The following is a 15057-nucleotide window of genomic DNA, read 5'->3' as shown; positions in this document are numbered from 1 at the left end:
TGTTTCCTGTTATAAAGACTCCGAGGGGATCTCGCACAAATATTTAGCCTCCCGGCATCTTCTCCACCTTTCACCTGGGGCGCCGAGCCTACCTGACGTGGCGGCTCCGCGTCTTCCAAGTCTGTGCTCACAGCAGCGAGCGCTTGCTCGCACATCACTGGTGGGCGGGACCTGCCGTCAGCAGCCCTACGCGCTCACCATCTTGCCCCCCACAACTTTCAATGGCTCCGAAAACTTGCTACCCCCTTTCTTTGTTTTGTGGCCTAATATTACTCTCACCCAATCTCCAGGTGCTAAATACACCTCCTTCACACCATATATCATATTATGTTATGTACAACTTCTGCATTTTCATTATTCTACTTTTCACCACTGAAGGAGACCATTTACTACAAATTCTCATAGGCCTCCAGGCCACACTCTCTTCCACTAAGAATTCTAAATGGGCTATACCCTGTTCCTGTGGGTGTTATCTTATATGCCCAGGCTGTGCTACTCAATTCCTTCAACCAATCCGGACCAGCATTGATGGCCACTTGTACACTGCCCATTACCACTTTCTTGAAGCGTTTCACAATGCCATTCCCAGTGGAGTTGTAAACTGGAATTTTCTTCCCTACAATCCCATTTCTGTTCAAATTTTTTTTCATATTTTTCAGAGATAAATCGTGCCCCATTATTGCTTAAAATGGACTTGGGAATACCTTTTCTTAAAAATATATTTTCTAGAAAGAAAACTAAGGACTTAGCATCAATTTCTTCCAACACCTCAATCTTGGGCCATTTGGACTAATGGTCGATGACCACAACAACATACTTAGATGCACCCCGAACATCTAAATGGGTCCTAGAATGTCTATGCTTACTTTTTTCCATGGGTGCTCTGGGCACTTCCGGTCCCCCAGAGATGGTCTAAAAATAGATTGTGCTTTATCAGAATTGTCAAATAACTGGCAATTCTTTCAAAATCTTTCTGTGTCTACATCTGTGCCTAGCCACCAATAGGTTGATTTCACTTTTTTTTAGCTTAACAGTACCAAGGCGTCCTTCATGATTTATGTCTAAAATCCCCATTCTGATGGCTACATCTACCTGTATACTCCTGACCTTTTAAATATCCCCAATGTGCAGCATTTGGTGAAACGTTTCTACATAGCTCTCCATGTCAACGAGAACATCATAAAGCACGGCTCTGCACGCAACTTTGTCTGACGTCATCAGAGCCATAAGAAGCCCTCGTCGGCATGCTGACCTCAGATCCCTTTTTTCTGCACCTTTGCCGCGTAACGGTTTTCTGGTAGCTCTCAGTTACATCTTAGATTTCCTTTGATAGTTGTTATGCAGGGTTGCAACATTGTTACTGGAAGAAAAATTTCTCCTCCAAGGAAGTCGGGATTAAAGCAGTGAAGGGAATGAAAAGGTCAGATGTCAATTTCTGACCCTCATGACAATTGCCTTTGGTGTTTGAGTTCTGGCCATGATGTAGAGAGCTGTTTATGGCCAAGGCAAGAGATGTCATCTGAAGTCTCAGCCTCGGGCAAAGTCGCCAACACCCCAATCTTCAAAGTAATTGAAAAGAAAACACAATAAGAAGCGGTGTCACTCCTCTCAATGCCGTTCTTCAAGGGATGACTCTCTGAAGTCGGGGTCTCCGAAGCAAAGTAGAGAAGATAGATGTGAGGTATCTCCTTCTCAATCTCCAATGCCCACTCTGAAGTCGCCTATGAGCCTGGCTCTGGCCCCGAGTTCACCTGGATGTTCTGATCTGGAGCATGAAGTTGAGCCTGTGCCTACTTCGGTACCGACTCCTCCGACACAGGAACAGGGTTATCTAGTATTTCCTGCTCTAGGGACAGATCCCTCAAATTTCCAGAATTCTATGTATGGCATTTTTGCAAGGGAGTTGACTTCATCTGAGTTCACTGTCCTATTCGCTGGATGGATTCCCGGAGCCATATCAGCAAGGCCCTTTCTTGCCTTTTGTACCTATGCCTCAGGTGTCCTGGCCTCATCCAGTGCTGAGGTGGTCGACTATGCCGGTCAAAGTAGTTTCGTCTGCACGGGCGCCAGCTATGTCTTCTCCAGCATCAACCGGAGTCACTGCGAAATTGTGTCATTCAACTCCAGCACCCTCTGTTCCTTCAGCCTAAGGTTCAAAGTCACCAGGACCATTGCTGGATTTACCGGCGCCATTGCCGGATTGCGCCGTTAACAATGTCACTGACTCTGATGATGAAGTCAAGGCAGAAATCTAGAAGCGAGGCTCAGAGACTTCTGGAAGAGGAACAGTATGCCTTGGAAAGAGGTGATCTTGAAGAGGGGCAAATAATTCAACTGGACCCTGATTGTGGATATAGCAAGTGGACTGGGCACTTTCTGCGAATAGGAACTGTTATCTCCAAAGGGTATCACTCCACTTGATGTCATGTCATATAACTCTGTGGTAAATGAGGCAGCTGAGATGTTAGATCTGCCTTTGCCCTCAACTGAACTTAAGTCACATTGGTTGAAAGAAGTGTTAGATTCTTCTTCTTCTGAACCTTTGTCTCCCTTTAATAATGTGCTGACTGAGCCAAACTGTGAAATCTGGCAGAAGCCTATAACTTCCGCTGCAGTGTCTCGACCAAATGCAAGGAGGCACAAGCCAGCTCCAGGAGACCCTTTGTTTTTGTCTTCACATCCTACACGTGAAAGTTTGGTTGTGCAGGTCTCGAGTTCTTCTAAGTTGACTCCTGAATTGTTTCCATCTTCCTCTGCTGATAGAGAGTCAGAAAGAATTTTCTTCATGTAGCATGGCACTAAAATCAACCAATGCAACATGTTTGTTGGGTTGGAACATACATGCTGTAATGGACTCGGCTAAAGCCATGGTACCAAAATTGCTGGAAGATGTCCAAGGCCATTTTGCTAAACTCTTGAATGATGGCCAAGCTGCTGCACGCCAAGTCATCCAGTCAGGCTCGGACACTGCTGACTCTGTGGCAGGAGTAATGGGAACCTCAGTTGATTCCAGGAGGCATGCTTGTTAAGTGGGTCTGGTTTCTCTTCTGATGTTCAAACAACCTTATTAGATCTCCCATTCAAATTGTTTAGTGCTAAAAGCTGACTCTGCTTTGGAGAGGTTCAATGAGAGTAAAGCAACAGCAAGATCTTTGGGCCTTCAAATCCAACCCAAGGACTATAGACAGTTTTGGAGGTTCCAAGGATTTGGAAGGTCTTTTTCCTTTCAAAGAAGACAATAATATCAGTAGCAGCAACATCAGTAATCAAATTCCCTCAATAGAAGTTACAGAAGGCAGAGTCATGGAAGACATCATGGAGTCGCCCGTCAGCCTTCCTCCTCCTCTTCCTCTTCGGCCAATGACTCAGGAAAGCATCGCCATCTTGGAAAATGCTTTACCTGTGGGAGGGAGGTTGGTTCATTTTCTACAAGAGTGGAGGTTCATAACATCGGACATGTGGGTGTTGAGTATTGTAGAAAATGGGTATGCCCCACCCTTCCAGGTTTTCTCATCTCCTTTTCCCCTCAACAAATTTTTGTTCCAAAGAACATCTCCTGCTACTTCAGCGGGAGGTCCAAACCCTACTTTTAAAAGACGAGGTGGAGTTGGTTCCAGAGCAGGAACGGGGTCAGGAATGTTATTCACGATATTTCTTGATTCCTAAAAAGGACAGTCGTTTGCGTCCAATCCTAGACCTTAGGGTTTTGAATTGGTTCCTCAAGCAGGAACAATTCAAAATGCGGACCCTAACACAGGTGCTTCTTGTGCTGAACAAGGAAGACTGAATGGTCTTGATCGATTTGCAGGATGTGTATTTTCATATATAAGGAAGACTGGATGGTCTTGATTGATTTGCAGGATGTGTATTTTCCCATTCCCATTCTGCAGTCGCACAGGAAGTATCTCCGCTTCCCAGTGGGGTCTCAACATTACCAGTTTGCGGCCCTTCCGTTTGATCTTACTTCTGCACCTCAAGTCTTCACAAAGGTGATGGCAGTGGTCGCAGCACATTTTAGCAAGTGGGGAATACTGGTGTTCCCTTACTTGGACAATTGGCTGCTCAAGACCGGGTCTCCAGAGTTGGTGTTGCATCATTTGCAGTTGACAACTCAGTTGTACAACTTAGGCTTTTCCATCAACGTGACCAAATCTCACCTAAAGCCCTCTCAGCACACCCTGTTTATAGGGGCACTCCTGGATACCACAGTGAATGGTGCCTACCCTTCTCCTCTGAGGATTCAGGACATACAGGCTATGATTCCGATGTTTCAAAATGGAGTAACGATTCCAGTCCTGAAGGTCTTGATTCTGCTCGGTCTGATTACTTCCTGCATTCTGTTGGTCAACCATGCACGCTGGCACATGAAGGCTCTCCAGTGGTGCCTCCACAGTTAGTGGTTTCAACACAATGGAGATCTCAGGAGTCCATCAAAATCTGCTGCAGTGGATCTTCGATGGTGCGGTGTGGACAGAAATCTGACTCAAGGGAAGCTATTTTGCCCTCTACCTCCGTAGCCAGAGTGATCACGGATGCTTCCACTTTAGGGTGCAGAGCTCATCCGGGGGATATGGAGATCAAAGGACTCTGGTCTCCAGAGGAACAGTTGTTCCACATCAATCTATTAGAATTGCAGGTGATACCTCTGGCTGTCAAGGCCTTCCTCCCTTCCATTTGCGGTCAGTTGGTGCAGGTCTTAACAGCCAATGCTATCACAATGTGATACATAACAAACAGGTTGTATCTTCTTTGCAAAGAAGCTCTGCGACTCTGGTCCTGGGCTCGGATTTGCGTCATAGCAAAACACTTGACTGGAGTTCTGAACATAGTTGGGGTTAGTCTCAGTCAGAATTTTTTAGCTGAACACGAGTGGCGTCTCCATCCAGATGTGGTGCTTCTCATCATCTGGCTATGGGGGACCCTCGGATAGGCCTGTTTGCCACTCACGAGACCAAGCACTGCCCATCGTTCTACAGCCTCCAGTATCCCCTGCAGGGAGCACTGGGGGATGCGTTTCAATTGGAATGGGGCTCCCAGCTGCTTTACATGTTTCCCCCGTACCCTTGATTCCTCTGGTTCTGAGGAAGATTCACAAAGATCGGGCCCCAGGCATATTTATAGTCCTGTATTTGTCTAGAAGGGTGTGGTACACAGACCTACTTCACCTCTCATTGTGTCCTCTGGTCCATCTCCTGCACAGGGAAGACCTCCTGTCGCAGTCTCAGGGGCAGGTTCTACACCCCCAACTTCAGAACCTGCACCTACATGCCTGGAGATTGAACGGGGCAACCTGAGTTCATTTTCTCTTCCTCCTTAGGTGGTGGATGTTGTTTATTCAGCCAGGATCTCTGGCTGGATGATCAACTGTTTGTTGGCTACATAGGCAAGATGAAAGGAAATGCTGTGCACAAGAGGACATTGTCCGGTTGGATCATCTTGTGCATAAAGATTTGATATGCCATGGCTAACAAAGAGCCAACAGAATGTATGAGCTCACTCTACTAGAGCTAAGTCTTCCACTTTTGCTTTAGCAAGAGGTGTGCCAGTGGTTGACATTTGTAAAGGAACTTGGGCCCCCGCACCACACTTTTGCAAAGCACTGTTGCTTAGACTCCGAAGTGAGGAGGGTATGTCATTTTGCCTGTTCTGTTTTACAGGATTTTTTGGTATAGGCAGACAGGCACCCACCGCCGAATGTGGGACTGCTTGGGGATTCTATTCAAAAGGTGAGGAATCCACAGGTCGATGTATCCATCACAAGAACAAGTTACTTACCCTCAGTAACGCTTTTTCTGGTGGATACAATATCTACCTATGGATTTCTCACTGACCCACCCGCCTCCCCATTGCTTGTCTGTATATACAAAAGAGAAATCTATTTATATATTGTGTTAGTATTCTTAATTTCATAAACATGATGTGTATATATGTAGATCTTTATGTTTGCAACCTGATGTTGTACTTGTGATGTTGGTTTAACCTGTTCGCCTCAAAGGCATAAAAAAAAGTAGGTGGAAACTGACATCAGCACGCCAACAAGGGCCTCTTATGGCTCTGATGACGTCAGACAGAGTCACGTGTGGAACCATGGCATTATGATGTCCTCGTCGATGTGGAGAGCTATGGAGAAAAATGACGGTTGAGTGCTGCGCATTGGGGATATGCAAAAGGTGAGGCATCCACTGGTATAAACTGTATCCACCAGAAAAAGTGTTACTGAAGATAAGTAATTTGTTCATCTCAATCCTTTTAGAGGTACCAATCTGTCTCCCCTGAGAACATAACCTGCATAGCTAAAGGATGATTCATCTTTAATTTCCCACAATCTCTTTAATTCATCCTGTAATTTGTTCTTAACCGACCGACCGACAATTGGTGATGAATCGTTTAACCAACACCAAAGTTTCATCTTCCTTATATTTTGCTTCCCATTCTTCCTTTGGTATGGCATCTTTGCCATCCTTAATCATTGCCACACTGTAGTCATTCCACTCCAAAATTACTTGTTCATCCATCAGCAAGGGAGAATGACTTAAATAATCTGCCACCTTATTCTTTTTCGCAGGCAATATTCAACATCATAGAAAAAATCCAGTAACCTCAAGGTCATTCTTGCAATACATGGAGTAGCTCTGATAATGCCCTTGGATGTGAGAATTTTCACTGTACGGCGTTTAAGCCAAGAGCCCCATAAATACAATCTACAGTTTTCCATTGCCCAGACTGCAGCTAATATTTCCTTCTCGATTAACGAGAATTTCTCTTCGGCAGGGGACAAAGAGTGGAAAGCGTATGCCACTGTACCTTCTTCTCCTGTTCCAGACACTTGGTTAATGCTGGCCCTAGGCCTTTCCCACTGGCATCTGTGGTGACAGTACTACATGCTCCTACTTCAAACCCCTGCAAGAAAACCGCTGTACTCATATCATGTTTTATTTTCTCAAAGTCAATTTGTAATTCTTCATTTGAACTGAATTCTTGTCTCATATTTAACAACTGTCTCATTCTATGTGTTGTCATGGGAAAGTTTTTTATAAACTTGGAATAAAATTCTTTAAGACCTACGAAGGACCTGACTTCCTGCTTGGAAGTTGAGGCTGGAACATTTCTTATTGCCCTAATTATGTTATTTGTGGGTGAAATACCATCTCTACCCACTTCATGACCAAGATATGTTACAGAATTCAATGCAAACTTGCATTTCTTTAGTTCAGCAGTCAGTCCCTTGTTGGCTAATTTCTCTAGCACCAACTTTAACCTAGAATCATGCCCCTGCCTGTCTCCACCCATCACCAGTATATCATCCTGAAAGTATGTCACTCCCTTGATGCCTTTAAAAAGTTTGTACATTAGGTGTTGAAATGCTGCAGCCACTGACGCAAGGCTAAACGGCATGCAAATGAATCTATAACACCCAAAGGGAGTGGTGAGCACAGTAAGATTCTTGGTAGATGGATGCAGTTGGACCTGGTGATAGGCCAAAGTTAAATCTATTGTTGAAAGCCATTTTATATGTTTGGATTGTTATATGAACTTGTCAACCCTACATAGTGGAAACTTGTCAATAGTAATGTTTTTATTCAAGTCATTGAGGTCAATGCATAGCTGTAAGTGGCCATCAGGTTTGCAGGCTACTACCAGGAGAGCCAACCATTCTGCGCTCTCTTCTAGCTTTATAATCACTTTACTCTTCAATTCATCCACTTCTTCATGACCCTTTCCCTGACACTCATAGTTATATTCATGACCTTATGACATACCAGTACTGCTCCATCCTTCAATACAATTTTGTAGACAAACCCACTCAATTTCCCTACTTTCCCAGAAACTACACCAGGAAATTGTGTCTTGATTTCCTCCTACATAGTCACAGCTGGTTTACTAAGTAGCATTACTTGGTCTCCACTACTGTGGTCAAGGATAATACCTAAAGCCCTTTGAATGATCCATCCAAATACAGATGGCCCTTTTTCTGCCACATACAATTTCCCTTGGGCTGTCCTGTTTTTTAATTCAAATGTAATGTCCCTAAAACCTACCATAGGGATCTTCTCACCTGTGAAGGTATCTGGGTGTACGTCTGTAGGATTCAACTGCTGCAAACTTGTCCTCTCATACAGAACATTGTACAATGGTATATGGTGACCCTGAGTACTAACGTTTATGTCGCACTTGGGTTTTTTATTGGAGCTTACTTTCACATCTAAAACTGCATCTTCAATACTAAGAATACCATTGTCACTCATGGCATCATTCTCTCCTTCCACATCATTCTCATTATCCATCCCACACTTAACAGTATTTCTGTCTCCTTTGTTATTCTTATTCCTGCAAACTTTGGAGAAATGGCCAATGATTCTGCAATGTGCACACTTAGGGCCTGATTTAGAACTTGGAGGAAGGGAATACTCTGTCACAAACATGATGGATATCCAGTCCACTGTATTATGATCCCACTAGGTCCTACGGAGATCATAATATGATGGATGGGATATTCGGCACATTTGTGACAGAATATTTCATCCACCAAGTTCTAAATCAGGCACTTAGTTTTAACTGCAGAACATTTTTTGTCCTTGGTTATATGGCCTCTATTTCCGCATCTAAAACACACAGATCTCTTGTCATCCAACTCAGTTTCACTTTTAACTGAGTTCTTCCACCCAGGACCATTGCTACTTTGCTACTTTGCCTTCCTACTTTCTTCTTGTCTTCTTTGGGATTGAACACCTTGCATACTGCCATTTTTCAAAGCAGCCTTAGCACACCTTTTTTACATTTCTGCCTTCTTCACAATTGCTACTATTTCATTTTAACGGTGAATCACCACATACCCATAGTTTTGTTTTTATTAGATATTTGCATTATTATGGTGCATCACTAACTGATCTCTAATTAGATCATCATGCAAGGCCCCAAATTCACACATTATTGCTAGTTCCTTGAGGGCAGCTACATAGTCCCGAACTGACTCAGTCTTATCTTGTCACTTTTGAAAAATGTGGACCTGTCAAAAGCCACACAAACGGTTGATAATAAACATTTAGATCTTCCATGGCATCTTTAAATACATCTGTGCTGTCAGTCAGTCTTGTTTTCTTTTCCATCTGACTATAAATATGCAACCCCCAGGGCCAAGACTGTAGTAGAATATTTTTCTTCCTAGAAGGAATACATTTCTCACAATTTTCTTCTTCTAGTGCTGAGATGTAATTAATAAAGTATTATATCCAGTCTGCCCATTTTAATAAAGGGTTACCAGGTTGTGGAAGAAATGGCACAGGTGAAGTGAGACCACACTTTTGGGGGCTCATTGCTAAATATTTGAGAGTCACACAATACAGATTACCCTTCTAAGGTTAATACTAATGTTACTTGCAATATATGTATCCTACAACATGTATATGTTTATAGATTGTAAAACACACTAAAATCATAATAATATTGCTTGTTGCAGAATATATGTGTGCAAATCACTGTGGAATTGCACTGTGTAACTTTCTATGTTCCAGGATAATTGTATCACTTCAATCTAAGTGTAAAGGTTAGGCACAATGATTTCTGAATAAGATGTGCGAGCCTTCATAAGGAGTTCGTATCACTGTGATGCCCAACAGCATATCTGAACTCATCCACTTCACTGTAACTCACCCTTAGTGAAGCTGGTGTCATAAGGTGTGCCGATCACTGTGACATGCACAAGTGCTGATAACATGAGGTGTGAGAATCACCGTGACATGCATCTAATAACTGCCGACTCCTAGAACAAGGTGTGTGCATCACTGGAAAGGAGCACTTCAAAGCAGAACCAATTAATGGTCCCGGGATCCAGTGCATCTTGGAATTGTAGTGGAGCTGTGAGGATCCTAAATTGGCGTTGATGTAGACACGAGCTCACGTCAGTAACTTCAGTAAATGTACAGATGTGACATCATCCCAATCCAAAATGGTGTAGACGTAGGCATAACCGTGCATCTGTAACATGCAGATACCACTCCAGAGTGACTTGTCTCACCTCTAACAACATCACTGTGTGGTTGCAGTGTTGCTACGCTCTGCCCTTCGCGTTCTACTGCAAATGTTGAGCTTGAGATCGAGTACAAGCAATATGTCCGAAAATTCTTGCACTTTCTGCCAATACAGCATGCAACCCGCGTTTTCTTGCAGTACACAGGAAACTCAGGAAGTACACCTGCACATCACACTAGTAGCTATGCCTGCACTCAGTACTGTAGAGAAAAACGCTGATTCAAGTGGCTGCTTACTCATAACTTTTATTCGAAGAGGCAGTCGGCAACCATCCGTACAACTCCAGAGCTAACGAACTTCTGTCCGAATCCGCTTCTCGCCCACGTTCTACCTCCCACCATTCTATCCCTAGTCGCGTGCAAGTGCCATGCACGCGACTATATACAAAACATCCTAAAATTAAAGACAATAAAAATTCAAAATTGTCCATTAAGAATCTAACACAAAATTCTGAAACTTCCTTGGTAATTCTATAACTCTTCTACTACGAGTAGCCACTTGAGGCAAATCCTTGTGATTATTAGTACAAGACTGGTTTGACATTTGTTCCTGTGTTTCCAGAGCAGGTGACAACTCATTTTGGACAACTGAAGATGTGGAACTTGAAATGAGTTCATGTTGTTCATCTCTTCCAGATTGTTCTCGTGTTGTCTGCAGATGCTCGTAATTCTTCTCACAATTGATCTCCATCTCTGGCCTAGACCAATCTAAGGCCCTCATTACGAACACGGCGGTAAACACCGCACCACCGGCGGCGGTGGTAAAAACCGCCAACAAACGTGCGGTCCGGACCACCAAAAAATGAACCATCTGAAACACAGGCATCCCGAAAACCACCCACCGCCAGCAGAGGAGTGCCGACAACGACGGCAGAGCCCGCCCACAGGCCGACGGAAAGGCCCTACTCGCCCATCAAATAATGAAGCACTAGACCGCCGTCAGTTCTGGGGCAAGAACCACCGCCACGCAAAGCCAGGTGGAAACAAACCAAATATAAGGAAACACTCACCGGAGGCTAACACAACACGCCGAAGCAGACATGGATAGAGAGCTGCAGATCATGCCAGCCCTTCTCCTTGCCATATACCTCCACGACCGAGACCGCCGACGAAGACGACGACGGTAAGTACCGCAACCTACGAAACAAGGCAAGAAAGGGCACAGTTATAGACCCACCCAATCCACCCTCCCTGCAACGCTCCAACAACCCTTCACAGCAGCACAACCCATGCACCCCACAGCAAGATGTACTACCTCGACACAAGGCAAATCTAATCTGTCTAAATTTCATACATATGCCCCACAAACAATGAAACAAGAGACCAGGGATCCAGAGTGTGCCGCCAAAAACACAGGCCACACATTAACTTTTTATTGTGCTCACTCAGCAAACGAAGTGGATAAAAGGCCAATGGCCAGTCCATCAGGACACCAGTCCGATAGGCCACAATGGCCCCACCCTGACTCCCACAAGTGCTATGGTACTCCACCTCATAGGGGCAACAATGGGGCATCCAGGCACCTCAGGGAACAGGGGCAGGAGGTGGTGGGGGTGGGGATTTACGACGGGGGTGGGGCTTAGATTTACGTTTGGAAGGTGGAGGGGGTTTGGGTTTGGCCTTGGAAGGTGTGCTTCTACCGGGTGGAGGCAGATGGAACAGGCTCAGCACATGGCTTCTTCCTCTCTGGGGGAGGGGCACAGGAATAGGAAGGGCGGTCAGGGGTGGGCTGTGATGTGGAAGGAGTGGATAGGGCAAGGAGGTGTACGCATTTCGGGTTGAGATGGGGTGGGTCAGTGGGTTGGAATAGGTCATCATGGGAGAGGAAAAGTTTCTTTGGTGCAATTGGGTTGGGCCTGGAGGGAGGCATGGGAGTGGAGGTAGAGAGAGTGGTCGTAAGTGGTGTAGGTGTGCGTGATGTGGTGCAGATGACTGGACAGGATGCTGAGGTGTGGCGGATGTGTGATTGGTGGGTGTTTTGGTGCGAATGAGTGTCTTGGGAGGAGTGGGGGACACAGTGGGACAAGACAGGCTGCCAGTGTGAATGTATGTTGTGTGGGTGTCTGGAAGTCTGGTGAGTGTGCTGCATGTGTCAACTAAAGTAGTTGTGGTGAGTGCAGGTGTGGTGTCTGGGGTGCATGTATGGATGTGTGCTATTGTGGTGACTGCAGGAATAGGCTCAGCAACAGTGAATGAAGATGCAGTGCCTGGGGTTGTGCATGTAGAGGGGACAGACATGGAGGCGGAAGAGATGGGCACACTGGGGGAAGTGGATGTTTTATGTGCATGTGTATGTTGGCTGTGTAAATGCTTGTGGTGGGAGGGGTGGTGCTTGTGTTTTGAAGTGTGCTTCTTGTGTGTTGAGGTGTGTGCCTGCATCTCAGAATGTGTGCTTTGGACGGGTGAAGGGAGTGGGGTGCTGGAAGGGGTAGAGGAGGTTGGCGGGGGGATGGAATGCCCAGGGACACTGGCTGCCATCCAAGAGGAGGCCAGAGCCTGAAAAGATCTCTGTAGGCCAGACACAGCACCGTGAATGCCATCCAGATAGGCATTGGTCTACTGCATCTCTGATGCTAGCCCCTGGATGGCATTGACAATGGTTGTCTGCCCTACAGAGATGGTTCTCAGGAGGTCAATAGCCTCCTCCATGAGGGCAGCAGGGCTGACTGGGGCAGGGGAAGAGGTGCCTAGGGTGAAGGAGACGCCCAGCCTTCTGGGTGAGCGGGCACAGGCAACTCGGTGGGGAGCAAATGGGAGGGCAGTGATGGTATGGAGGTGGCGGAAGATGACACAGTAGGTATGGGCCCACAAGGGTCCGCCACAGCCAGGGAACTCCCATCGGAGGAGGTATCAGAATTACTACCTCCAGTGGTAGTTGTATCCCCCGTGGTACTCCCCTCGCCCTCCAACCCACTGGTCCCCTAGGCGTCAGACGACTCTGCCTCCGAGGATCCGTGAGCCGCTGCATCCCCACTCGTCGGTGCCTCAGCTCCCTCGCCAGATGATGCTGATGTACACAGACAACACAAGAGAATAGGGATGGTTACATAATGGTTCATAAATACGCCCACCCAGAAGACCCTCCTACAGGCAGCACCTACCGCTATACCCATGGCTATGCCCCTGACTAGTGGCCAGAACCCTGCTCTACAGCCATTCCCCAAGTAACTTAAGGACCCGACATGTAGTAGACCTGACAAAAACACCCATATTCCCCACGGGGGCCATAATGTAGATGGACATCAGTCAGAGTCCCTGCAACTAAGCAGCATAAGTCCGAATGTACACACACACATCCATCAAGTGACAAATAAATGGGATGTGTACTCACCCCCTTGTGACTGCTGTGCAGACTTCATGCTCCCATCCAGGTCTGGGTACGCCACCGCCAGGATGCGTTGCACAAGGGGGCTCAGTGCCCAACGGGCACCCCTTCCCCGTTGGGAGGACTTCTCCAGCTGGGCATCACAGATTTTTTGCGCCCAGCTCCACAGGTCCTCCCACCTCTTCCTGCAGTGGGTGCTCTGCCAGTTGTAGACCCCCACGGTCCGAACCTCCTTGGCGATGGCATGCCAAAGTGCCCTTTTCTGGTGGGTGCTTACCTAAAAGGGACACACATAAATGTAACACAGAGGTCAGGCACTGGCCAATCAAATACAGCTTGCTATACGTCCACTATGGGACGGACAGTACAAACTGATGAACAGCACATTCACACGCAGCATGTCATGAACCCTGGCCCATCCAGTGTCAGATGTGCACACATATATGTAGCCAACACCAACCATTACACACATACATGGCCCCCAATCCTCCTACTCACCTTTACCTCTGGCCATCCGTAGAGCTTGGCGTACAAGGGCAGGACCCCATCCATGAGCCTCTCCAATTCCTCTTTTGTGAAGACCGGGGCCCTTTCCCCTGCAACACGTGCCACTTCCATGACCAGAGGCAGGACAGAGCAATACACTCAGTGGAGTACCTGCTTGCACGAGATCAGGGAGTCAAGTGAAGTTGGGATGACGACTTCGTGTACGCACTGCGGCGGTGTGCACCGTCACCGTCGGCGGCGATAATGATAACCTAGCATTCCCCATTGACATCCATGTTAACCAATGAATTGGCGCACAGCGGTAAACACCGCCTTATGCTGGTACGTCAACCGCTAGCGGTATGAGGTCACTTCAACAACGACAGTAGTGGATTACATGGGGCAGATATTTTGGCAAACACTACGCATTTTTAAAACTCAAATCTGCACAATGCAGGCCCATTGTTCCCCAAACACCCATAGGCATGTGGCAATTAACTTTACTGCATCTGACAAGCCCTGATCTATCATTGTGGTCAAGTTGCTGTTATGTCATACACACTATGCATTTGTGTAGACGACAATCATGCCAGCAGTACTCGATGACTGACAATGTGTGCAGATGTATGTGTGTTCCTCACAGGTGTTTTCAACTCCTCCCAGGTACAGACCCTTGTGGCGAGGAAGGGCCCCATCGGTGTACAGACCACTTGTGGATTTGCGGACCATGGTGGAGCGTCACAACATTTTTAATTACAGGCTCACTCGTGCAACTATTCTTGAACTTTGTTCATTACTAGATCCTGCACTGACTCCGGCAAATCGTAATCAGCATGCCATCCCTACTGAAGTGCTGGTGCTTTCTGCACTCCATTTCCTGGCCACAGGCTCATTTCAAGTGACAGTGGGCATGGGTGCAGGTTTTTCACAGCCAATGTTTAGCATTATACTGACAAGATTCCTGAATGCATTTGTATGACACCTGTAGTCCTATGTGAGGTTTCCCCAAAGTGCTGACCTCCCTGCCATCAAGTAGGACTTCTATGCCTATGCCAACATATCCCTTGTGATAGGTGCCATTGATGGCACCCACATAGCTATCATCCCCCAAGAGTCAGTGAACAGGTGTACAGAAACAGGAAGAACTTTCATTCCATGAACATTCAATTGGTGTGTACTGCAGACCAGTACATCACACATGTGAATTCCATGTTCCCT

The sequence above is a fragment of the Pleurodeles waltl genome, chromosome 3_2, assembly GCF_031143425.1.
Source record: "Pleurodeles waltl isolate 20211129_DDA chromosome 3_2, aPleWal1.hap1.20221129, whole genome shotgun sequence".
Classification (NCBI taxonomy): Eukaryota; Metazoa; Chordata; class Amphibia; order Caudata; family Salamandridae; genus Pleurodeles; species Pleurodeles waltl.
The sequence above is the reverse complement of the archived record's forward strand: the minus strand, read 5'-3'. Positions refer to the sequence as shown.